This window comes from Stegostoma tigrinum, chromosome 31 (genome assembly GCF_030684315.1).
Source record: "Stegostoma tigrinum isolate sSteTig4 chromosome 31, sSteTig4.hap1, whole genome shotgun sequence".
Taxonomy (NCBI): Eukaryota; Metazoa; Chordata; class Chondrichthyes; order Orectolobiformes; family Stegostomatidae; genus Stegostoma; species Stegostoma tigrinum.
Window position 1 is genome coordinate 20,832,001 of NC_081384.1, and position 27,622 is coordinate 20,859,622.

Sequence of the window (27,622 nt, forward strand, 5' to 3'; positions counted from 1 at the left end):
AAGTCAATTGTCTTGCCCTCAGGCAGTGTACCTAACTTGGATGGATAATTGTAAGAATTAAAATTATTAATCGTGTTGAGATATCGAAAATTCATGCATGGAAGCAGGTTAAATTTTGTTGCAACTTCTTTAAATTTGAAATGGAAATGGTTTGCAATAAGCTTGTACACTTTTATGTATTTTATGAATAAAGTATATTTTTAGAAAGAAAATCTTCATTTGAGACTAGATAGTATCAGCAGACCATTTCAATAATGTGCAGCAGCAAGCCAACCCTGATGTTATGCTTTCAGATGATCAGAGAAGCACTTTCTAGTACAAGTCACCAGATAACAATCAGGAGGCATAAATTCCACTTCCTAACTAATTAAACCAAACTGTCTGTTGCTCAAATTGTTGAAGAGATCTAAAATAAAGAATTAACTATGTTATTAAAATATAAGATCATATATCAGAGATTTAGGACAAAGAATTTGAGATTGTTTTCAGTTGTGAGATTATGAATTGTAATATATGGGAGCGTGATAAACTTTTAGGAATAGGCTAGATATATTGGATGCATGCCAGATCATCTTGCTTGATAAAGATCGAATTGATTGCAAGTCTCAAATGCATTAAACCTAAAGCAATGTGGGTTGATATTATTTTCATTCATAATTCATAAAGATGAGAAGTGCTCACAGAAATTATTGTCTAATAAATCAGTTTTATTTCCACTCTTGCTTTTGTGGCATGTCATGGAATTTGATTTCCTTGGGTCGAAAAGAAAAACACATCCAAGAAGAATTCTTACATTCCAAAAAAGGCAAATTTCTTTAGATTTTGTACATGCTGAGTTTCTTCAATAAGTTAGTAGATAAATCACTATCTGCCTACCATACAGAGTAGTCTGCGCTAGGTTAATAGATGTTAGTTGCTGAAGTTGACCTCAGGTTCGGTTGGAGACAAATATCAAACAGATACCAGTTCTTGAACACCAGACAGTATAATAATCTGGAATGTGTGCATGTAAGTGAGGATCGGCACCAGCACTGGTACAGACTCGCTGACACAAGTCTAAGGATCAAAAAAATTTGAAATACCATTAGAATTATACCTCAAATTTCTTAGACCCAGTATGGATGGACGAGAAGTATGGACACATCTGCTGCTTTCCATGTTGGAAAAACATAACCTTCAAAAGAAAGTCAAAGGGCCCTTGGATTGTACAAATAATGGGCTGTTTACTTGTTTGAGACTTCATTCTACATCTCAGGAAAAGCTCCTACTAAGAAAATCAGGTTGAACCATTTTATTGGAGTTCTTTGAAGAAGAATAGGTGGCACAGTGGCTCAGTGATTAGCACTGTTGCCTCACAGAGCCAGGGACCCAGGCTGAACTCCAGCCTCGGTAGACTTTCTGTGTGGCATTTGCATCTTCTCCCCTTGTCTGCGTGGATTTCCGAAGGGTGTTTTGATTTCCTCCTACAGTTCAAAGATGTGCAGCTAGGTGGATTGGACATGGGAAATGCAGGTTTACAGGAACAGGGTAGAGTGTAAGAACGGATGGGATGTTCCTCAGAGCGTTGGTCTGGGCTTGTTGGGTGGAATGGCTTTTTTACACACTGTATGCCATTCTAAGTAAGATCTGCTGTGAATGAAAGAAACCAAAAGATGAACTGGTATCAGATTTCCTGAACCATTTAATATAGTGCCATATCAATGGTCAATCCAGAAAATAAAAGCCCATGGTACAGGTAGTAACATATTGAGATAGACAGAAGATTAGTTACCGAAGAAGAGTATGACAGGAGGCACAAGTGGGTCTTGTACAATATATATAAGTGACTTGGATAGGAAAACTGAAAGTTTAATTCCTATATTTGCTGAGGGCATATTGATAAGGAGGACAGTAACCTGCGAGGAGGACATGAGGAGGCCAGATGAGTGGACAAAGATCTGGCAAATTGAATATAATGTGGGAAAATATGAAATTACCCATTTTTGCAGCAAGAATAAAAATTGTATTAGCTAAACACTAGGAGACTGCGTGGAACTCTCTTCCACAAATTGTAGTTTGAGCTCAATCAGTTACTACTTTTAAATCTGGAATAAATACATTCCTGTTGAGCAAAGTTATTAAAAGATTTGGGCTAAAGATACTTTGGAATTGGGCCACAGATTAGACATGATCTCACTGAATAGTGGGAAAGTGTTGAGGGGCTGAATGGCCTATTCCTGTTTCTATATTCCTAGATGCAGAGGGTTATGAGTGTTCAATGACTTGGTAGTAGTTCAGAGGAGATTTTCTAAACTAATACCTTGAACAAGTGGATTTTCTAATTATGAAAGTTAGATAGGTGAGCCTTCAATATGTCAGAGTTAGAGTAAGAAGTGACTTAGATGAATTATATAAGAAGCTAAGGAGTAAATGATAGGCTGGCTGTGGCAAAGATATTTCCTCTTGTATAAGAATCTAAAACTAGGGGTCACTGTATAAGAATAAAGAGTCAAAGATTAAGACATTGATGAAGAAAACAAATTCTTGCAAAATGTCATGACTCTGGAATTCTTTTCCTCAAAAGTGAATGGAAGTAGAGGCTTTTGAATTTTTTTAAGGCAGTGGAGGATAGATTCCTCACAAGCAAAGGGAAGGAATGTTATGGGGGCTAAACTGAAATGTGAATAAACATAGATAACAAAGTGTGGAGCTGGATGAACATGGCAGGCCAAGCAGCATCTCAGGAGCACAAAAGCTGACGATTCGGGCCTAGACCCTTCATCCAAGGCCTGAAACGTCAGCTTTTGTGCTCCCGAGATGCTGCTTAGCCTGCTGTGTTCATCCAGCTCCACATTTTGTTATCTTGGATGCTCCAGTATCTGCAGTTCCCAATATCACTGTGAATAAACATATTCACCACGATTGCATTGAATGACAGAGCAGGCCAAAGAGACCGAATAGCCTGTTTGGCTCCGAATTCGTATATCCTTTCGTATGTTTATATGTAAGACATCACTTTTGATTTGTTAATCTAGGTTGTGTGCCGAGATCCTCAAGTTCATCCATTCTGTTATCAACTAAGAAATGTCTGAAGCAACAGGATGCAAAAGCATTTGAAACACATCTTCTTACTTTTTTTACACAATGGAACTCTATTTACAGTTGAAACAGCACAATGCTGACAACAATTAATGTTAATTCATGATGTGATGTAAACATTTTGCTGCCCCCAGCAGACTCACATGTGAGTACCCGTGGCTCTAGTGCCTAAATGCATTTCCTCTGTTTAGAGTTTCTAAATGTGAATATAAAGAATTACCTCAAAATTCTAATGGAATTGTGATAGTTGTTGTAACTTCAGCATTGTCTGCAGGAAGATTGTGTAAATTGTTATTTGCCAGCTTTTTTTCTATTTTGAGATATTGTACATGGAAAGAAAGGAAATATTCCACTGAAACAATTGTTTTTCTTCCTCCTTTGCTGGGAGTGGTCATGGAATTGGGTGAGATGTAGGATTAGGTGGAGCAGGTCCATGTGCATTGGCCATCTACATTACTTAACCCAAATGGTCATTCATCTTGCAGGGGAGCAGATAGTGGCAGTGAATAAATTATTTTGTCATAGGGCCATCTTTATAACTGGGCCTGAAGTTCACGTAAGTACACAGAATCTGGAGACTCAGCTGACTTTTTTCTCTCTTGAGTCCAGTGATGGTGTTGCCAAAGATTAATCTCTCATTGTTGCTGCAGCTGAAAGCAACTAATGCAGTAAAGCCATAAACAGATTTAGTATTGTCCCAGTCCTAGATCAAAAAGATATTACACAGTTCATTTATCCATCGAACAATTAAGCAGCTCCACAATAAATGGGTACACATTTTTATTTTGTGTTATAAGGTTCCTAAATCTCTTTTGTTCTGGCAATTATTAGCTTTTTGGCAGATTAAACTCTTGCTGGCTTTTACTTATTTTAATATACATTAAAATCCTCAAAATATGTGCATATGTGCATTTCATGGCAACCAACAGAACAAATTAATAAAAACCAGCTGTCCACTTATTATGAAATGTTACTCATTTTGAAGTGAGTGAGCTGATTTCAAGTTTATCAAAAGTCCAATGTCTGTTAGTTATTCCCTCCTTAACAGACCAGATTTTCTGAAAATCATTTTCATATTTAAAAATAGTCCCATTAAAACAGTATAGTGACTCAAATCAAATACTCTGATGCAGTGTTGGTGGAACGAAAAAACAGTGATCATGGCTGATCCCACAACTCAATCGCCTGTTGCTGCTTTTCCCCCTTAGTCTTTGATCCCTTTGGCTCCAATTGCGATATCCAGCTCCTTCCTGAAATCATATAATGTTTTGGTCTCGACTGATTTCTCTGGTACGGAATTCCACAGGCTGACCATTCTCCAGGTGAAGAAATTTCTACTCTTTGCAGACCAAAATGGTTTACCTTTGGATCCTTAGAGTGAAACCCATAGTTCTGGACCCCTCCACCATCCTTTCTGTATCTACCCTAAATGGTCCTGTTAGAACATTCTGGGTTTCTCTGTGATTCCTCCTCATTCTTCTGATCTCTGGCAAATACAATCTGAACCAATGCAACTTCTCCTCAAATGTCTGTTTTGCCACGACATGAATCAGTTTGGTAAATCTTCACTGCACTCCCTCTATATCAAGAACATCCTTTCTCAGCTAAGGAGACCAAACTACACACAATATTCACACCAAGGACCATTACAATTGCAGTGAGGCCTTCCTGGTTCTGTATTCGAAACTTCTCACTACGAAGTCCAACACAATTTAAATAAAAGCTACCATAATTAACCAATCTGCACCAACTTCATCCAATAAAACATCCAATATTGTAAGAAATATTCAATGAATGACTTTTGTGAATTCCATCAATGCCTGTCTCTGTGTGTCCTTGACCAGCCTAGCACTCTAATGCAGTGCTCCATCAGTGCCTATAGAACAGTTGCTGAAGGGGGCTAATGTTTGTTTGAGAAGACTACAGATGGTTTTGAAGTACAACCTTAAGTAATTTTGAACCTAGAAGTCCATTTTCTGTCAGCCCCACCTGTCATACCTAAGCAGTTAGGAGCTGATCTAGGAAGCTGTGTGATTCTGCACTTAGCTGCTGAGAGTTTAATGTTCTAATGTTTAATTGGTGTGTGTTTGATTATATTGGTCTCTTGGCTGATCCATGCTCACAATATTTCTAGGTGTAGGCTCTGAAGGCTAAACTGTATAGAATCTCCCTAAAAGCCAGAGCTGTGAAAATGTATGTTGAAATCTAGAGATGGCTGTAATATTTTAAAACACCCTAAATAAAATTGTTGGACATTTACATCTTGTGTCATCTCGGCATTACTCGTAGTAATGCCGAGATGTAGTAAAAGAGATGTGTAAAGTATATAAGCTAGTAAGTACACAATAGAGAAATCTCAGCTGCCAAAAGCATTGTCCGTCTCAGAGTTTGAGTAAACAGAAGTCCTGTGTCTCCAGTTATGTGTATATCAGCTCCTCTCTCAATATCCTTCATGGTGCCCATCTGTATCTCCCACTAAAGCAGCACCTTACTGCTGCTACTGATAATGATTGAAGTTCAGATGAGGAAAGCAGTCTAAGACAGCCATGACACCACCTATTGTGAACTTGTCTGAATTAACCTCCAGACTGTATAAGAAGGTTTCTCACAAGTGCTGTCACCTAGCCATCTTCCCAGTGGGAATTGAACCCTGGTTAATCTTGAAACTCCTGATTGTTATTGATCTGCTCGACCTTTGTTCAATCATGGCTTTGATTTAATAGCTGTTTTCCTAAAACGGATGATATCTGGGCAAGTGACATTCATCTTTGTGAAAGTGTTGAATCATTGTGTGAATATTAAAATCTCTCAGCTGCTTGCCCTAAAGAGATTACCCACACACACCTATACAGTTCCAGGTTAAAACATATGTAGGTCCATATGGAGCCAGTTGCTTCAGGTTTTAGACTTTTTTCAAATATAATCTTGCCTTCATCCCTCTCTGTTGGTTTTGGTCTTGGGGGAATGTGAATAAATTCCCTAAAAGTGTTGGTTACAAATCTCTTGGAATTTCTCATACCTGTGGGGAGATGTTAGCATTGTGGTAATATGACTGGGCTAGTACCCCTGATGTCCAGCGTAATGTTCTAAGACATGGGTTCAAATATCCCCATGGCAGAAGGCAGAGTTTATCTGAAATATTTGAAATTGAAAGATAGTTTCATGTCACCACCACTAAGACCATCACTGATTGTCATAAAGTCATCTTGTTTCTCATGCCTGTTACGGTAGGAAGTCTGCTGCTGTTTCTTGGTCTTCCTTACATCAAACATCAGATGCATAGCAATTTCATTGACTGTTAATTGCTCTCTGAAATGCCACTCAGTTTGTGAGCTAAGCCAATAAACAAATCCCATAAATAAAAATGAAATGGTCTAAAATTCATTGAAGAAAGGATTTACTTGCTAAAACAGAAAATTTAATAAGGCCAGGAAATATTGGATCAGAAGTAGGCCAATCAGTCCAATTCAGTCTACTCCAGCATTCAATTAGATTTATTTGTAATCTTCAACTCCACTTTTGTGCCTTTACTCCATAATCCTTAGTCCATAATGAATAAAGTCATTCTATCACAGCCTTTAATATGCTAAGCAATCGAGCCCTCTGCAATAAAGAATTCTGTAAATTCACAACCCTGTGAGAGAAGAATTTCCACCTCATCTCTTTCTGAACTGGCCAACCCCTTACTCTGAGCCTAGGAAAATGCCACTTCCAGGAATTAAGCTATCAAACATTCATAGCTCTCCATTGGTTAGTGGGAGGCAGCCTTATGCCATTTTAGTAAGAAGACTTTCCTGAGAAATGCCTTGCATTTTTCACTTGTGTTTGCTTTGCCTATGTAAGAAAACAGGTGGCTTCCACCAGCTCCTGTTATTATAAATGAGCTAGCAGCAGCTGCACAAGATCAAGCAAGAGGATTTGTCACATCAGTCAGACTGCCAAACTGCAGCATCGCAGCTGAGAAATGACTCCATGCCACTCAAAAAGAAAATAAGTCAGAATATTCTGACATGAGTTTCCTGCAGATGCTGGAGAATCCAATATAATAAAATGTGAGGCTGGATGTACACATCAGGCCCAGCAGCATCTCAGGAGCACAAAAGCTGACGTACGTTTCGGGCCTAGACCCTTCATCAGAGAGGGGGATGGGGTAAGGGTTCTGGAATAAATAGGGAGAGAGGGGGAGGTGGACTGAAGATGGAGAGAAAAGAAGATAGGTGGAGAGGAGAGTATAGGTGGGGAGGTAGGGAGGGGATAGGTCAATCCAGGGAAGATGGACAGGTCAAGGAGGTGGGATGAGGTTAGTAGGTAGGAGATGGAGGTGCGGCTTGGGGTGGGAGGAAGGGATGGGTGAGAGGAAGAGCAGGCTAGGGAGGCAGAGACAGGTTGGACTGGTTTTGGGATGCAGTGGGTGGAGGGGAAGAGCTGGGCTGGTTGTGTGGTGCAGTTGGGGGAGGGGACGAACTGGGCTGGTTTTGGGATGCGGTGGGGGAAGGGGAGATTTTGAAGCTGGTGAAGTCCACATTGATGCCATTGGGCTGCAGGGTTCCCAAGCGGAATATGAGTTGCTGTTCCTGCAACCTTCGGGTGGCATCATTGTGGCACTGCAGGAGGCCCATGATGGACATGTCATCTAAAGAATGGGAGGGGGTGTGGAAATGGTTTGCTAATGGGAGGTGTAGTTGTTTATTGCGAACCGAGCGGAGGTGTTCTGCAAAGTTGTCCCCAAGCCTCCGCTGGGTTTCCCCAATGTAGAGGAGGCCACACTGGGTACAATGGATGCAGTATACCACAGTGGCAGATGTGCAGGTGAACCTCTGATTAAAATGGAAAGTCATCTTGGGGCCTGGGATAGGGGTGAGAGAGGAGTTGTGGGGACAAGTGTAGCACCCACCGACTCCCACAGCTACCTAGAATACACCTCCTTCCACCCACCCTCCTGCAAAAATTCCATCCCCTATTCCCAATTCCTCCGCCTCCGCCGCATCTGCTCCCATGATGAGGCATTCCACTCCCGCACATCCCAGATGTCCAAGCTCTTCAAGGACCACAACTTTCTCCCCACAATGGTCAAGAACGCCTTTGACCGCATCTCCCGCATTTCCCGCAACACATCCCTCACACCCCACCCCCGCCACAACCGCCCTAAGAGGATCCCCCTCGTTCTCACACACCATCCCACCAACCTCCGGATACAACGCATCATCCTCCGACACTTCCGCCATCTACAATCCGACCCCACCACCCAAGACATTTTTCCATCCCCACCCTTGTCTGCCTTCAGGAGAGACCACTCTCTCCGTGAGTCCCTTGTTCGCTCCACACTGCCCTCCAACCCCACCACACCCGGCACCTTCCCCTGCAACCGCAGGAAATGCTACACTTGCCCCCACACCTCCTCTCTCACCCCTATCCCAGGCCCCTAGATGACTTTCCATATTAAGCAGAGGTTCACCTGCACATCTGCCACTGTGGTATACTGCATCCATTGTACCCGGTGTGGCTTCCTCTACATTGGGGAAACCCAGCGGAGGCTTGGGGGCCGCTTTGCAGAACACCTCCGCTCGGTTCGCAATAAACAACTGCACCTCCCAGTCGTGAACCATTTCCACTCCCTCTCCCATTCTTTAGATGACATGTCCATCATGGGCCTCCTGCAGTGCCACAATGATGCCACCCGAAGGTTGCAGGAACAGCAACTCATATTCCGGTTGGGAACCCTGCAGCCCAATGGCATCAATGTGGACTTCACCAGCTTCAAAATCTCCACTTCCCCCACCGCATCCCTAAACCAGCCCAGTTCGTCCCCCCTGCCACTGCACCACACAACCAGCCCAGCTCTTCCCCTCCACCCACTGCATCGCAAAACCAGTCCAACCTGCCTCTGCCTCCCTAACCTGTTCTTCCTCTCACCCATCCCTTCCTCCCACCCCAAGCCACACCTCCATCTCCTACCTACTAACCTCATCCCACCTCCTTGACCTATCCGTCTTCCCTGGACTGACCTATCCCCTCTCTACCTCCCCACCTATACTCTCCTCTCCCCATCTTCGGTCCGCCTCCCCCTCTCTCCCTATTTATTCCAGAACCCTTACCCCATCCCCCTCTCTGATGAAGGGTCTAGGCCCGAAACGTCAGCTTTTGTGCTCCTGAGATGCTGCTTGGCCTGCTGTGTTCATCCAGCCTCACATTTTGTTATCTTGAATTGGAACAGAATCCAGTCTTGCATATACCAGCTTTGGATTGAGGATAAATGTATCCCTATATACACACAAAGCTTCTTTAAATTGAGACTGTCAGCTGGCACATATAACACCACGGGCCCAGAGCTTGACTTCTTTGAATCTCTTTTGATTTGTGTTACAAGCACTGATTGCTTCTGTGATAAGTGAGTGGTAGTGTAGGATGCAGGATTACCTATGCCCTCATTGTTTTCTGCTTTGGCTGTAACATAACACTTATTTCCAGGGCACTGAAGCTTCTCTACAACAAAAGATAGTTAACTACCCAACAAAACTCAATCAGTGCAGTGATCTCTGTACTGAGCCCTGCAAAAAGTGGAGGCACAATCTAGTGTTAAATACCAGAAGACAGTGTGCAATCTGTCGCTCCAGTCTATTTGGCAAGAGCTTTTTTCCTTTAACATAGATCTTGAAGCTGAACACACATGCAATCCATATGCAGGCTCATTGCCTGGAAACTGGCCATTTCCTTTTGCGGTGCATTTAGAAGTTCTTGTTCAAACCCTGGTTAGTATGGTTTTCCGCCTTGTTACCACCTGATACAGAGACCTTGTTTAACAGGTAATGTTAAATTGAGCAGGGATTTTTCTTCATGAAAATGTACACAAATGTAGAAGACATGAAGGGAAAGGAAAATGCTTAGAGGAGTTTTAACTTGCCCACCAAACCCATTACTCTTGCTGCCATTATCACAGTTTCAGCCAGAATTACACAGAAGATTTATTTTCACAGACAACACTATCAATAGGACTTTATTGTCAACTTACAGGACACAAACTGTTGCAAAGTGACAACTAATGAAGGTCGGCAAATAAGAATGTTGACTCAGGTAAAGATTCTCACATATCACCCTCTCCGTAGGCAATTCAACGTTGCTATGCTTTAAATTAACAGTTTATGATCTAATTCATAAAAGTGCAAATTTAGTTTTTTGCATTTTTCAACGTTGTTCTTTTATACTATCAATGTTATTTGATTGATGTCTCATCTAAAATGTAGACTAGAATGTCAGTGTAATAGTTTGCAGGTTTGTTTTTTTGCCAGCTTGCTATCATTCCTGCTGCTCTTGCAGATAGTTACTTAAAGATTTGAACATATTCATCACAGGAAGTGCACAAAGCAGTTCCTGTGCCTGAATGATGAAACCCAAGACACACCATGGCTGGGGTAAATGCCAAAAATGTCGAGGGCAGTAGTGAACCAACACTAAGTGTGTGTCGACCTCTTGAAGATGGCACTCATGGCAGGAATGCCTGGAAGTATGGCATCTATGAGCACCTCCGTCTACAGTGATTGGAAGAATTAAGCTATCTTCAGATAAAAGGGACAGCATAGGATACCTCATTAATGAAATGAGTTTGGGATGACAATGTGAGAAACTGTGCTTGGCCTCACTCTAAGAAGCCCTCCATGAAATGTTATGAAAATTATTCTTAGCTGACTTCTGGTAAGATTCAGTGCTATGTTTGACATGATCAGTTTGGGTGGAAATACTCCAACTTCAACATTAACTTTTTCAAACATATTATCTTATATGGCACAAACTCCCAAACCCTCCCCCGACAAATGTATTGGCTGAGGACTGTAAAATAGGGCCTATCATTTCTCAAAGCTTACTATTTTGATATAGAATTGTGGATTGTACTTCAACCTATGTCAAGTTCTTCTTGTTTTTCACAGGAACTTGATGCATCCCTGTTGTGATAAAGGAAATGTATACACTGTGCTCTTGCGCTTCCCATATTAAGAGTTTTCAAGCTGCTGATCTATCTATCAGTTTTGAGAGCTATCATGTAGTTATTCACTCAAGATGTCTCCTTATCATTCTTGGGTGTTGTCTTTCTTCAGTTCAATGCCATTACCTTTGATCCATCTTTGTCATTTCCCATTCTAACACTAAGCCTAATAATTGTGCCCATTATCTCCTAATTAGTCTCTCACTCTCAAGTTACACTATTGCTCCAAATGTGAATCAACATAAGTTAAACTCACATTGATAAATTTTGGGGTTCTTTATCCAGTTGAGGTAAAAGATACAAACTTAGGTAAGACTGAGATAAAAGATACAATAAGATACTAGATCATTCTCATGTTTTTACCAAGGAGTCTCAACCAATCTAGACGGTGCTGACTGAAAATTTGGCATGCACTTTAAAATTCAGGCAAAGAACATAGAACATTACAGCACAGTACAGACCCTTCAAGCCCTTGATGTTGTGCCGACCTGTGAAACTAACCTGAAGCCCATCTAACCTACACTATTCCATGGATAAAAGATCTCAGCACAGATTATCTTCCAGAGCTAAACTAGATTCTTGAGGAAGGAATATATCTGGAGTTGATCCATTGGCTAAATTTGCATATCATGGAATTGGATGCACTGAAGCCCTACTGGGGGAGATTGTGGAATAGTACTAATGGCACTACCTTCAGAATTCAAGGATCCAGGCTAATCCTTTGGGAAGAGATAATGGGAACTGCAGATGCTGGAGAATTCCAAGATAATAAAATGTGAGGCTGGATGAACACAGCAGGCCAAGCAGCATCTCAGGAGCACAAAAGCTGACTTTTCGGGCCCAGACCCTTCATCAGAGGGGATCCTTTGGGAATTTGGGCTAAAATCTCACCATGGAAACTAATAGGAGCTAATTTTTATTTTAAAAAAATGTTTTAAAATCCTGGAAGTGAAAGCTAAAGTAAACAATGATGCTTTCAAACTAATACTGATCATTGTAGAAAAACAAAATTCATTTGTTAATGTCCTTTAGGAAAGGAAATGACGATCAATACCTGGTCTGGCCAACATGTAGAATAGAAATCTGTTGCTGCTGATTGCCAATAGCCCATAAATGTCTAACTTCGCGCTGGCAGAATCTATCTGAATCTATCCTATTTAGCATGTGGTGGTGTCACATGATATGATGTAAGGAATAGTTAGAATGAAGACAACATTTTGCACTCTCAAGGATTGTGTGATTGTCATTCCTATTAAACTTCCATAAATAAGCGTATCTACAATAGGCAGGTTATTGATGACTAAGTCAAGTAGGTTTCCCTTTTGATGACTCTCTCACCACCTGCCACTGGTCCATTCTGGCAGATAATTCTTCCTGGACTTGGCTGTTCGGTCAGTAGTAGTGATATCAAGTCACTCTTGATGAAGACCCCAATTTAAGGTGCAATTTATGCCCTTGTCATTGGGTTTCCTTGCCCATGTTTGACCTGATGACATGAGATGTTATAGGGTCCAGGGGTAATAGAATTCTGTTCTATTATATTCTGTAATCTAATGGTTTGGCATATCCCCACTCTATCAACACATCAAGCCAAAGGATCAAATAAAAGGAAAATACTGTGGATGCTGGATAACTGAAATCTTAAAAATATCTGGATAGCTCAACAGGACTGATAGTAAGTGTGGAGAGAGTAATGATATTTGTGTTTGAGATTAATAGGATTAGTGCCATAGAAGAATATTGAGGAGAGTTTTTCCAGCTCCCAGACAATGTGGGTGAAAAGATTGAGAAAATAAGTTTGAGATCAGCAGTAACAAGATTCTCAACATTTGAACAAAATGTCCCATTCTACTGTCAAGTGCTAAATGTCAAGATATAAATCTTACTTACACCAGCAAGCGGTGATGGGTCTATATGCACACAATGCCATGTATTAACATCTCATTATTATCTAATCTCACCTTGTCGATATGCAGTTTCCAATTCTCCCACCCACCAGAGAGAACCTAGACTCTGAAAATTCCTAGGAGGGCTTTAGAGTGACAATCCAGCTTGCTACTTGCTCCTCTAACCCTCTGCCTTAGATAGCAGTAACCAATATCTCGGGCAATTTCTACGGGCAATAGGCGTCCACATCTTCCATCCATGGGCATTGACATTGGACACTTACCAACCCTCACCACACCCTCATTGCTCACCTCCCATCCATTTACAATACAACTGGGCACTTTGATGCTGTTCTTTAGAGTACACTGATACCTTTAATGTGACACTGTTGTTCAGGACACATTGCACACAGCTCATGGATTCAACTAAAGTAGATTAGGGCTCCTCACTTGCTCCCTTAGAGCTCACTCACTTTGCGATTCTTATAAAACGGTGCCAGCACCAGCAATCAAAGGAGGTTGGGGCAGTGACAAATATTTCCAACTATGGCTAGAGGGAAGAGGGGAGGAGAGGGACACATGCTGCACAACTAATGAAGCCAAGTTTTGAAAATAGCATGAGAAATCTCACTCAAGTTTGCAGAGAGAAAGCCTCCATGAAACTTACCAAAATTGTTTTAGTTGATTGCCGGCAAAATTCAATCTTTGTTTTTAAGCCAACACTGATTGCTCCCTAGTCCCAATTCTGCAATGTTGTCAGACACCCAAGGGTTTGTTGGATTTCACATGGCCAATAGCTGTCAGAATAGTTAGTGGAAGGGCAGGTGAAAGGAGGTATTTAACTTTCACCAATAGTTTGAATGTTTTGAATCTCTACTCCCATTCCACCAGCCCCCAATAGGGATACTGAGAAGATGTCTGCAACGTAGGGGTTTCAATGTTTAAGGTCAACCGAGTCAAGTTTGCAACTTGGAGGCAACTGGAAGTTCAGTGCCACCAGCAATCCATCACAACTCCACAAAAGCTGACATTGGAATCCACAGCATTTTAGTTACTACTTACGCTCATTTGCATGTAACATTTGAAGAAAAGGAACAAGTGTAAGGCATAGAGTTCCTCGAGATTACTCTCCTGCCATTCAGTACGATCATGGATTGATTTCTACTTCATCCCCAGTCTTACATTTTTTTTAATAAGAATGAGTATCAGTATTATGATTCAGAATTTTCCCACTGGAGTAATAAACAGCCATTTGCAAACCTGCAGGCCTACAAAACTGAAATAAATAAGTTAGTAGTGAATAACGATAAGTACAATTGGAATTGAGATCCTGGTCCTTCTTGCCTGCATTACCAGGTTCATAGCCACATGAGGACACCATTGGTATAAAGCAAAACATTTAAGGTTTACTTCACTGATAATGATCGGAAGGGTGAGTAAACTAATAAGAACATAATTAAGGAAGAAATTCATTCTGGAATGTTAGTTACAACTGAAGTGCTTAGTCAGCACCCACCCATCACCTTCAATTCACTTCATCACTGATGCAGAGTGATCGCATGAGTGCCATGTGCTGCACAAACTCAACAAAATTCCTTCAACTGCATCTTCCAAATTTGCAAACTTTTATGAAAGTCATAGAGTCAGACGCAAGGAAACAGGCCCTTCAGTCCAACCAGTCTGTGCCAAACATAATCCCAAACTAAATTAGTTCCACTCGCCTGCTTCCAAATCCCTCCAAACCTTTTCTATTTAAGGGTCTTTTAAATGTTGTAACTGTGCTTACTTCCATCACTTCCACTCTGTAAAGAATTTGCCCTTCAAGTCTTTTTTAAGTTGCTCTCTTCTCACCTTAAAAGTTCCCCCCGAACATGAAATACCCCAGCCTAGGGAAAAGACACCAAATACAAACTATATCTATACACTTCATGATTTTAAACCCTTTGTGAGGTCATCTCTCTCAACCTCCGAAGCTCCAGTGAGAAACTACCAGCCTATCCAGCTTTTCTTTATCATTCAAACCTTTCATACACAGCAACATCCGTGTAAATCTCTTCTGAACCCTCTCCTGCTTAATAATAACCTTCCCATAACAGGGTGACCAGAACTGGACACAATACTACAGAAGAAGCCTCACTAATATCCTGTACAACCTCAATTAGACTCCCCAGCTGCAATACTCAAGTTACATATTATTAGAATATTTGTTTTCCCTGCATTTAGGAGAATATAAATCCCATTATTTTCTCCATATTCCTGAGCCTATCAAAGCAAATAAGATTGGCTCCATTGCTCCAGCAACACTAGTGATGGCCGTCACTTAACGAAAACAATAGCTGTAAACGCCTTTCCCAAATTTAAATAAAACAAAGAACTGTGGATAATGGACATGTGAAACAAAAACACATAGTGCTGCACAAACTCAACAGGTCTGGCAGCATCTCTGCAGAGAAGAATAAAGTTGATGTTTCATGTAGAGTGACTCTTCTTCAGAGCCTAATTTTACTTATCTTTACAACTATAAAGAAAACTGATTTGGAAACGAATAAACCAACTCTCCTTCCTAACGGCTAATTATAAAGATGTAGCACATGTTATGATCCCAGACAAGACTACCAAATTATTTTTAAATTTGGTATTTATTTTTATTTTTAAAGCAGACAAAAGATGAGATCGAACGGCTAGCTAAGAGAATAAAACACCAAGGTTTACTAGTTTTTAACAAATAACAAGATTATACTTCAAGAGAGTTGGTTAGTTCAGTTAGGCCAGTTTGCGATGCAGAGTGATGCCAAAGGTGTGGGTTCAATTCCCACAATGGCTGAGGCTATCATGAAGGACTCTCCTTCTCAATCTCTCCCCTAACGGAGATGTGATGACCCTCATGTTAAATCACCACTAGCCATCTTTCTCTAAAAAGAATGTAGTTGTATAGCCCAGTCGTGCAATGGCAACTATATCTTTTATGAGATTCTCAACGTCCGCTCTTGATATTTTCCAATCAATTTTTGGGGCAGGTGGGACTTGAACCCAGGCTCTGTGAGTTATATAAGAACATAAGAAATAGGAGTAGGAGTAAGCCATCTGGCCCATAGAACTTGCTCTGTTAGTTGATAAGATCATGGCTGATCTTTTTATGGACTAAGGTCCACTTACCTACCTGTTCACCATAATCTTTAATTCCTTTACTGTTCAAAGGTCTATTTATCTCTGACTTAAAAAACACTCAGTAATATAGCCTCAACTGCTTCACTGGGCAAGAAATTCCACAGATTCACAACCTTTTGGGTGAAGAAGTTCCTCTTCAGCTCAGTCTTAGTGTTACTACCAATGCACCACAAAAGCTCCGACAACCTCATGTTTTTTGTTATTTTGAATCAGTCTGTTTGGACATGTTAAATTGCACCTCCAGGGCACATGGGACTTGAACCCAGGTCTTCAGACCCAAAGCTACTACCACCTTGCTACAAGAGGCATCAGCCCCGACTCTTATCTACACTGACCTAATAGTGGTACCTGGCTTCTTGTGAGCCATACAATTTACAGGTCTTTTCCTAAGCCCAGGCTGCAATATCTAGATACTTACTTATTCTAGAGCTTGGCCTGAGTTTGAATAATACAGAGATATCCAACTGCTCTTAACTTCTACTCAGCCCATAGATTCAGTGTAGTCCATAATGGCAATATAGTTCAGCAATTATTTTCTGTATGGAACTTGCTTTTTAAGCTTCCCGGAGTCCCAGCTACACAGAGATAATCAACTAATCTAGGACTTGAATGAGTAGTCCAATACTGAGAACTGTTTTCCCTGCAATACAACTTAAAGACAGGGGCTCAAATGAAGACTACCCTCCTTGTTCTCCTGATAGTTCTACTGACTTTCAGTCCCTGCCTGTCTTCTTTGAACTTCTATTCAGTGGACCTTGAACCATCCTGATGGACCTATTGAAAACCATATCACTAGACAGCATTGAGCATTACCATCCAGCGACTTTTGGAATTGCTTGTTTCATAAATGTTGCCAGTCACAGATGGTTAGCTGACTGAATCCAATTGTTGGCAAATGGAATTTTATTATTCTGCTTATAGTGTCCGAGCATTTGTCTTTCAACGGGAAATTAATGAACATTGTGTCTATGAACTTCACTTATCATAAATTCCACCTGGACATCAGTGCAGGTTCCTGGACAGACCATGTCGTAAAAATGGGACATTGGAAATCAGTAGAATTCTTTATTACTCTAGAATTGCAATCAGTTTCTACAATGGAGAGACATGATTGGAGGGCATGGAAAATATTTGAAGAAATGCACTTGAACATATTGTATAGGCTGGTTTGTTACAGTTGTATGACCCCAATCTTGATGGGAAATTGATTATACTTTGTAGTAGCCATGAGTCAGATGATATAAACATAACATCTGATCTGTGGAGCTGAGATTGAGTCATTTGCATAGCTTTAAGAGACCTAACTCCTGTAAAGCAAAAGGAAAATCATAAACACTGCCTTCAAATATGAAGTAAGTCATAATCACACTGAATTTTCCATGACCACGAAAGACAAGGCTAAAGCATTTGTAACTTCACTGAACCAGAAGCTTAAAGTCAATTTGTTCTCCTCTGAGGCCCCAACATCATCAATGCCAATCTCCAAGCAATTCAGTTCAGTGCTTGGAATGTCAGGAAATGACTGAAGGCATGGCATACTGGAAGGGATATGAGCACCAAAAACATTGCAGCTGTAGTGCTCCAGAACAAGCCACACATCTGGCCAAAATAACATCTACAACACTGGCTTGTACCCAATAAAATAGTCATTTCCCAGGTATGTCTTTTCTACCAAAACCAAGTCAAATCCAATCTGGCTAAATACTGGTCTTAAATACTTACTGGTACTTTATGCCTATATTCATCGGCAAAGTATTTGAAGTGGGAGTCAGTAATGCCATCAAGCAGTATTTGTTTAGCAATGACCTGTTCACTAATTGTGATCTTGAGTTTCATAAGGACTAACCAGCTTTAAACTTCATCACAGCCTTGATCCAATCATTGATGAAATAACTGAATATCTGAGGAAAAATGAGACATATAACTGTCCTTGGTATCAGGGGTCAGTGAGACACCAAGGAGTTCTAGTAAAATGAAGAATGTCATATTACCATAAAGGAAGATGTTTGTTGTTGTTGGAGGCCAATCATCTTAGCTCCACAACATGACTGTAGGAATTCAAAATGGTAATATCCAAGGCTCAATAATTTTCACTCACTTAATCAATGGCTTCTCTCCAACATAAAGTCAGAAGTAGGGATGTTCACTGATAATTGCACAATGTTCAGTACAATTTGCAGTTCCTTTGAGATTAAAGTAATATGTCCCCACACAACCACCAGGTTTGGGCAGGTGTCAAACATGCAGTATATAACAATCAGGGAATGAGAGCGTTTAGAAGAGATTTATCAGGATGTCGCCGGGTATGGAAGGCTTATGTTATTAAGAAAGTTTGGATAGGCTGGGACTTTTTTCACTGGAGGATAGGAGGTTGAAAGGTGATCTTAGGTAGGTTTATAAAATCATGAGAGTTATAAACAAGAGTAATGATAGGTGTCTTTTCCCTCAGATGGAGGATTTCAATACTGAGGAGCGTAGTTTTAAGGTGAGAGGAGAGAAATTTATAAACAACATGAGGGGCCAACTGGAAGGCATTACAATTTTTCCTCCCATACCTCATAGAGTCATTTTATGAAGTCATTTGGCACATCTGAATACATGCTGCAGTTTGCCATGGAACCTGCAAAAGCTAGCCAAAGCTCTTCTGGTAAATGTGCTGCAAAAGAAGTGTGTCGAACGCACTTGAAATGTAAGCTGGATGCCTGGGACTTTAAATAAGGCCAAGGGGGGGACCCTTGTGCTGCTGAATGTGTTTTCAGCTGAGGGTGTCTAGACTAGGCATTCAGCATATTTGCACGAGTCATGATAGTGGAAAGTGTCAAATCAGTGGAACAACAGATTGAGTCCTACAGTCTTAAAGTCATATCACATAGCAGAGGCTCTTCAGCCCACTGAGTCTGAGCCAACTTATCTATACTAATCCCACTTTCAGCACTTGGCTCAAAGCCTTGAAGATCATGGTATTGATTTGATAATCATATCTCTTTTCATACTGTCAGGACATGGACAGCATGTTTGGTATGGGGCACTGTATGGAGCCCACCAAAAGCTATCTAGTGTGGCCCATGCCATTGTATTGCTTCATGGTTTCCATCTTGCAGATGCCATTGAGCAGTCAATATCTGTGCCCATAATCATCCAGTGGCCGCATTAGCTAATCCATCTACCACTACATTTTGAAATTTATCAGCGAGATGGGGAATGATATCACCACCACATTGTCTATTTGCATGTGGAAAAATGATCTGTGAACTTCTTTGATACGGAATAGTTGGAGGTGAAATTTGTTGCTGACTTTGGCATACCTTTGGTGCATAATCAGGACAAGTAAATTCTTGTGGTTGGAAAATTGGACTGGAACCTTTTTCTTGTCAACCTGCCATCAGTAAATTGCGTCCCTTGGGCTCCTTTGAGATTATGATTCTTCCCACAGTTCCATATGCCTGAGCTGAAGCACCCTCATTTAAATATATGATAATAAGGGGAATGGCACCTATTTGAACACTCCTAGTGGACTAAGATTAATGTGGAATGACCATCATAAAGTAAAGATCTCGCCAGAGCAATCAAAGACGATGCGTCGGGGTAGAGTTTCTGAGCCTGAAGAATCTGGGAAGAACCAGTGATGATTTCTGCAGCTGAGAAATATTTTTGCAGCAATCATTTATTTTCCTGCTCTGTCATAGACATGCTTCTCTCTGACCCTGTCATGGTCTAACCACAGGTAACGTCCTCCACACATTCTTTAAATCCACTCACTGCATGCCGTTTTCTTGAGGCACTTGCTATTACTGGGTTAAGAAGTGGGCCAGCATGAGTTGAAGCAAAGATGGACAAGGCAGCTTTTGAGGAGGCTAAATCCTGCCATATTTTTCAGATATGCGTAATTTGTTGTCATTACCCGGTCTGGCCTACGTTGAGCCAACAGCAATGTTTTTTAACTCTCAACTGCCCTCTGAAATGGCCCAGCAAGCCATTCAGTTCAAGGTCAATAAATGCTGACCTCGTCAGCGATGCTCACACCTCACGAAAGAATAAAGAAAACAATTGTCAATCATGCCTCTACAAGTTTGACTAATGTAAGAATTATTGGGGTCCTAAAGGGCCACCCTCACTAAGTAGCCTACTTAGAAGTGGCCATGCAGTACAATATAGGCCACATTTGCAATTATTGACTGCTGTATGTTATGGGACTTCCCCACACTGATAACGCTTCTCTATGACTTTTGTTAGCGAGTAAGACCTAGCTTTTATTGGGGTAGAACTGTAGGGAAAAGAACATTACAGTGGTTTCTCCTTGAAGGATCCTACAATGAATACCGCAAGGGAAATCAAGATCTATTTCAATAGGGAAGACTTCCTTTTTGTGCCTTAATGCATATCTTTTGATGTGCAGTCTCATTCTCTTCTCCTATTTATTCAAATAAAAGACCATTTGCAGAATCCATGATGTATCTCATAGTATGATAAGATTAATTGTTTTTGCCTCCACGTGACCAAATCAATAATCGCCATCTAAATGGATAGGTTTCCAACAAAATAAGACTGTCCTATCTAAAATTCTAAACTCTACAGATAAGAAATTACAGCACAGGCACCAGCTTATTGTAGTTATTTTCAAGGAAATCTAGATACAAGGAATATAAAATTTTCCATAAAACCTGCATCCCCTAAGTATCCACATAAACTTTTCTTGCACTTTTTCAAGTTCTTGTCTATTGTGCTGGTCAGTGTTGTAAGAGGTAATTGGATCAACCTTTTCTACAAAATGCTCATGAGAGCAAGGTGGCCCTTTTCTCTTGGCAACCTACTCCTTATTGGGAAATGTTGCTGGCGGCATCTCCAAAGCTTGTTTTTGGGTAGTTTCATACTATCTCCCATGTTCCAGTGACATGGTGTTTTGAGTTGGATGACAAGAGGGGCAAAGGGTGGTCTTCTCCTGTAACACTACATCAGGCTGATGCACTCTGGTTGTCAATGTTACTTGGTCATGGATATGCTCCCTACAAATCACTCAAATGGTTCATTTAACGGCAGCTATCATATCCTAAAATCCCCAAATTCCAACAGTGTGCATTGCATCCATTGTTATTGTCTCCCTTGTAGCCTTCCACAGAGTTACATGTGGAAATTTCCATGGGCTCGTGCAATGACAGGCTGCTTCAAAATTCTGTTCTACTGCAGGTTCCAAGAACAAAACTTTATGTACGCATATAAAAATGATAAAGCTTCCCTGGTATCACTGCAAAGGAGAACTGTAGGCTCATGGGTGTCATCTAACATTGATTCATTGATAAAAATCTTGGAGATTAACCTCAGAGTGCACTGATGAGTTGGGTACTCTTCAAAGATACTTCTTTTCTTCTGAATATTCATAAGCACTAAGGCTAGATTCTGAAAATATTGGCTACTTTCTCCTCAATCTCAGGTGGTTTGTGGCACATTGTCAGTCCTCCACAGTTCTCCAGTTCCTTTTTGCTTGTGAATAACCTGATATAACACCATCACTATACATTATCTGACATCCCTCATATTAGAGTTAGTGTATGAAATGATCAAGTGAATTAGGTTCAATTAAAGGGAATTAGGTAGAAGAACATGGGGTAAGAGTTTTGTACAAAAACTTATGGTTAGGCCTCAGTTTGTTCATAATGACAAAAATGTAAAGCCCTCTGTTACTTTACTTTCACCTTCTCTTCCACCCAGCATCAGTTCCACTTCCCTTCATGTGGCACAATTAGCTCCATGTTAAGAGATAATGGGAACTGCAGATGCTGGAGAATCCAAGATAACAAAGTATGGAGCTGGATGAACACAGCAGGCCAAGCAGCATCTCAGGAGCACGTTTAGTTTAATTGAGAACGAGAGGCCTCGGATTTCTTACCCTATTCCCTTGAGGAAAGCTTGCAGCTCTGTATATGTAAAATTCTGCTTTCAACTCTTTCTGAGTTCCATGTGGTCCTCTTGTTTGCTTGGTTATTCCAGTTATTTCTGTTGCAAACACCTTTGCAAAGTTTAGGATAAAGTGAAATTTGTTCTGAGTCAACCGAGTGAATCTTTTTTTGTTTATTTCTTATCTGCTTGTATCCTGGTCTTCTGCTGAGCTACTTGAAAAAGAACTGTGCTTTAAAGGCTGTGCTCAGACTTCCATGGATTATGACATTTGGTTTATACAGGATTTACATATAAATTTTACACCAGTTGAGCCAAGAACTTTTGTAAAAATCCCTCTCTCAACCAGCGACAATTGCAAATCATTTGCCATTCGCAAAACAGCCATGCAACATATTTCTCAAAGTAACTATGGTTGGGAAATAAATGCTGGTCAGCCAATAATGTCTGCACCCCACAAATGGATTAAAGAAAACCATTGCATAATAATTCATCATAGCTGTTTAAAATGTATGTAAAACTAGAACATGCTTTACAAAACATTTAAAGCTCATGAATATCAAATTTCTTTGAAAAGGGGCATGGTGGTATAATGGTTAGTACAGCAATGTCACAGTGCCAAGCTCCTTGGTTCAATTCCAGATTTGTGTGACTATCTGTGTACAGTTTGCACATTCTCCCTGTGTGGGTTTCTGCTGACTGTTCTAAAGTCCAAAGATTTGCAGGCTGGCTGGAGAATCCATGGATGTGCAGGCTAGGTAGATTTAGGCTTGGTAAACACAAGGGAATAAGTCTGGATGAGATGCAGTTTGGAGTGCAGACTCAAATGGCTTCGTTTTGCACTGTAGAGAGTCAAAGAAGTGCCAAATGCCATGAATGTGGAAATTCATTTGCTACCTCATTAATACTTGTTTTTGGCTGTCATTGTTGCATACAATCATGTTGTCTGATAACTTGCGGAAGGTCGCTAATGAACTTCCAGTACTGTTGGAGACACTAAGCCGGACTTAATGTTGAATTAATTAATTTTCCACAAAGTAACTCTCACACCTCCTAAGGATGTTCATTGTCTGTATTTCATTGTCTGTCATTAAAATACACACCTTTAAAATAAGTAAAAACTGAAAGAAACGTGGATACTGTAAATCAGGAACAAAAACACAAAATGCTGGAAAAGCGCAGCAGGTCTGGCAGCATCAACGAAGAAAAGGTCAGAGTTCATGTTTTGAGTTTGATGACCCTTCCTTAGAACTAATGATAGTTGGGATAACTTCAGTTTACATGCAAAAAATAGGAAGGGTTTTGGGGTAAGGAGTAAATGATAGGACAGAGCCTGAAGAGATAGAGAGAGAGAACAGTTGGATTGACAAGAGAGTTGATAACGAATTCAGAGCTAGTAAGAACTGCCGATGCTGGAGTTTGAGATAAAAAGGTGTGGAGCTGGAGGAACACAGCACGCCAGGCAGCATCAGCGGAGCAGGAAAGCTGACATTTTGGGTCTAGACTCTTCTTCCTGATAACAATCTGGCTAGGACGGTGAATAGTTGTTAATGGGGACTGTTAGTGGCTAACAACAGTTAGTATGCAATGGCAGGCTATGTGGTAACAAGACATGGTGTATGGGGTAGCGGGCTAGGACATGGGGCAGTTCAGGCTCTAAAACTCAATATTGCGTCCGGAAGGCTGCAGGATCCCATGCAGAAAATGAGGTGTTCTTAAAATTTAATTGAGTGATTAGAACATGAGCAATTTGAGGGCTTAGTTTAACCTATTTGTTTCCATTTTGAACACTTCCTTTAATTTCCTGTTTACTACCAATGCTGAGTGGAGGAAAGTAATTTGAATTATACAAGTGAGTTGATTTTGATGGTGAATGAAGTACATTTGTGTCATTTCAAATGAACACTTCACGATTGCTTGTTTTTTTTTAACCAGGCTACTTCTCAGTATTTCTGTGCCTGCAAATTGAACATACTCTGCAAACTGGATTTCTTCCAAAGGTTTCCGTGGCTTCCTCAAAATGCCTTTTCAAGCAACATCTCGAAGTTCACAGCACTCTGACCCCATTAGTGAAATCTAATTGCAGTGGGTAAGCAAAATAGAAGCTGAAAAGAAGCATTTTTAAACAAGATCTGTGCTGGAGTATATGGTAATAACAATTAATGTAATTTTCTTTATTTCCTTTATGAATAATTATGATTTAAAATACCAGCAGAACTACATCTGACAGTGATTAAATTTATGATATAGTCCTCAGGGCACATTTCTTTTGTTTTTGCTAACTGTTTACATCAAAGGATTTGATATTTAATTATTTGAAGTTGTGCTGATTATAATAGATGTGTTAATGTGGCATCCTTTAGACATGCAGAGAGCTCCCACCGTGGTGTATACAGGTATTGCCTATTTTCCATTAAAGAGGCGTTGGGTTTGGCCCAGGAAATGTTCTTGTTTAACATCAAGAAGCATCTAAGGAGGTAGAGTGGAGTTCCTGTGGTTTTATGGTAGCTTCAGGTTTCATTGAGGGTCTGATGCCCAGCCAAGTAGCCAGGCTGCTTCAGTATAATTTGAGCTTTGACTGGGGAAAAGCCTCAAGAATGAGGCAAACTTCTCTGAAGACTTGGTGGTTAAACCACAGGAAGAAACATCAGTTTCACAATTACTGCCAGAGTTTCCATTCTGCATCAAGGTAGGCATGGTTAATGGCCTAGAGATTGCCATAATTAAACACATTGTGTTTTACCAGTTTCCACTGTGCCATGCCTTTGATGTTATTAACTCTTCAAAGGTCTTCCCCCTTTTAACCCCATAGCATTTTTGACCAACAGTTGATTTACCCATTCATTTAATTTTCTTTTCCATTCAGCTCAGCACAAAAATCAACAGCACACCTGCCCTCTGACTTTTGCAGATTCTTGTCTGTAGCTATACATTAAGAGATACGCATGGACAGATTGTGATATCCTCAGCTCAACTTGATTTCCTCCCATCACTTTAAGGGATCATGCAGCCTTTCTCAAGCTAAGATTAGAAACTCAAATTTTAATGAACTATAATCATAAATTCCTATCATGCCCCTCAGTATTGCAGAGTACCAGTCAGGTGTAGAATCTTACTGTGCCAGTGTACTTATGATACCTAATTACACGTTTACCGGGGTAACTGGTGATAACTATATTCATTGCTCTATCCTGGGTGGTGTTGAGTTTCTTGATTATGACTGAAAGTGCCCTCATCCAGAAACAAAAAACAAAAAATTTCCAATGTATACCAAAACTTCTATCACATCTATGTGCCACAATTATGCCATTTAAATGGTGGAAAGGTATTGGAGAATCATAGAATCCCTACAATGTGGGAGCAGGCGTTTTGGCCCAACAAGTCCACGCTGACCCTGTGAAGATCATCCCACCCAAACACTTCCCATATCTCTTTCCCCTATAACCCATCTAATCTACACATCCTTGAACACTATGGACAATTTAGCATGGCCTATCTACCTAACTTGTACATCTTTGGTCTGTGGGAGGAAACCAAAACACCCGGCAGAAACCCACACAGACGTGGGGAGAATGTGCAAACTCCACACAGACAGGCACCCAAGTCAAGACTCAAACCCAGGTCCCTGGTGGTATAAAGGAGCAGTGCTAATCACTGAGCCACCACACCGCTCAATCAGAAGTTGAGGCATTCTATGCAGAATTTTTAGCCTCATACTTGTTCTTGAAGCAGCAGAATATTATCACATGTATATAAAAAATACAGTGAAAATTCTTGCATGTTATATACAAAGTGTCACCACACTTCAGCGGCATTTTAAAACTCTGAATATGATGCAAGAATTTACTGTAATAGAATTCATCTTTTTCTCTTCGTCTTTTTCTCCTCCACTCCTCCTCCAGTCGCTGGTTGGCATTGGCCAAAACCTCTGCAATGGGCTCTGGGGTCTTGGTTATCAGCCTTGACTGCAGCTACAATTGTAACTGCTGTATCCAAGCTGTAGCCATGGGCCAGCTCCATCCCCCCGTTCCCCATCTATCGCTCATCCAGATGCTGTCGCCGGTCATCAAGCTTTGGGGCCCTCCACCACTCTTTTCACTGATACTTCCGCTCCGTCAGGTGACCAGGCCTATCCATGGACATGGAGCTTCAGCTCAGCCAGCGAGTCCGAGCTAGGGGAATCAGCCTGAGATCTGGTCCTTGCTCACTGGGAGACTCCATTCTGGGTTGGAGCCATATCCAGCTCGTCCTGGCGTTGCCGCTGTTGGAGGGTCTTCTCCTTCTCTGGCCACTCTCCAGGCTTAAAAGGAAAGAAAGAAAGTAAAAGAGCCAAAGGACAAGGAAGAAAAGGTTAAAAAAGAGAGCGAAATTAAGCAGATGGGAGCAGACGAACCCCAGGATCAGCCCGGCCACACCACCATCTTGAACATCTATAAGGATGTTGATGGTGAGTATTTGGAGGCTGTGATGCCATTGAGCATGAATAGGAAGCAACTAGGCTTTTCCTTTTCATTGCATGGACCCAGCATTTCCTCTAATTTTTTTACTGGCTGTGTGGACCTCTGAGGCCCATACTCAGCAGTGATTTTTAGAACCCAAAACCAATGCTGTGAATGGCATGTTGATAATGATTGACATGCACAGAACATCAATGTAGCTGCACTGATGAACAGCCACACAACGTAGAATGGACATTGCCTAGGCCTTGTATTTGCATCCATCAGCCCTAGCCTGAACATTACCTTGATATTGCTACAAGTGGATATAGACTGTTTCATGATCAGAGCAATTGCAATTATCTGTGAATGATCACCACCACCATGAACTCCACAACATTTGACTCATGACAGAGGGATGATCATTAACTAAGCAATTGAAAATGATTCACCCTGAAGAACATTGGCATAAATATCTGGGGATAAAATGATTGGCTTGGAATATCCCCAAGTATCTTCCTTTGAGCTAAGCTTGACTCTAACTAGTGCTGAATTTTACCCGTGACCTTCAGTTCATTGGGCTAGTTGATGCCATACTCAGTTAAGTTAATGCTCATCATCCTAATTTGAAAATATTGCTGGGTCAAAATCCTGGAACTTTCTCCTCAATTTTATAGTGACCTAATCAAGTGGACTGCAGTGGTTCAAGACAGCAGCTCCCAATCACCTTCTCAAGGACAAATAGGGATGGGCAATAAATGCTGGCTGTGTACACAAAGTCTACACCCCCTGAATGAATAAAGAAAATGAAACGCAGGAAGGGATTTCAAGGACGTACCTGTTTGTGTCATACTAAAAATTCTGAGTTACAGCTCTCTCTTAACTGGACTATATTTGAAGACTAAGTTGTATCAATGTTTCTGTAACAAGATGAATATGGTGCTGCCTGGTGTGAACAAGGAAGGAAATGATGAGTTTCTAAAGTCTGGCCTTCATGCCCTAATGAGATTAAACATTTTTCATCATTAATGCGCAGTTTCCTAGACTGGTAATGATGTCTCTGTATCTAAAACTGTAGAGTTTTCTGCCAGATTTCATTGCCATAGGTGGCCAGAGGTGAGTCTATCTTTCTTCAATTTAACTACTTGAGAAAGTCTTTGAGGTCAAAGTGAGAAAATATGTGT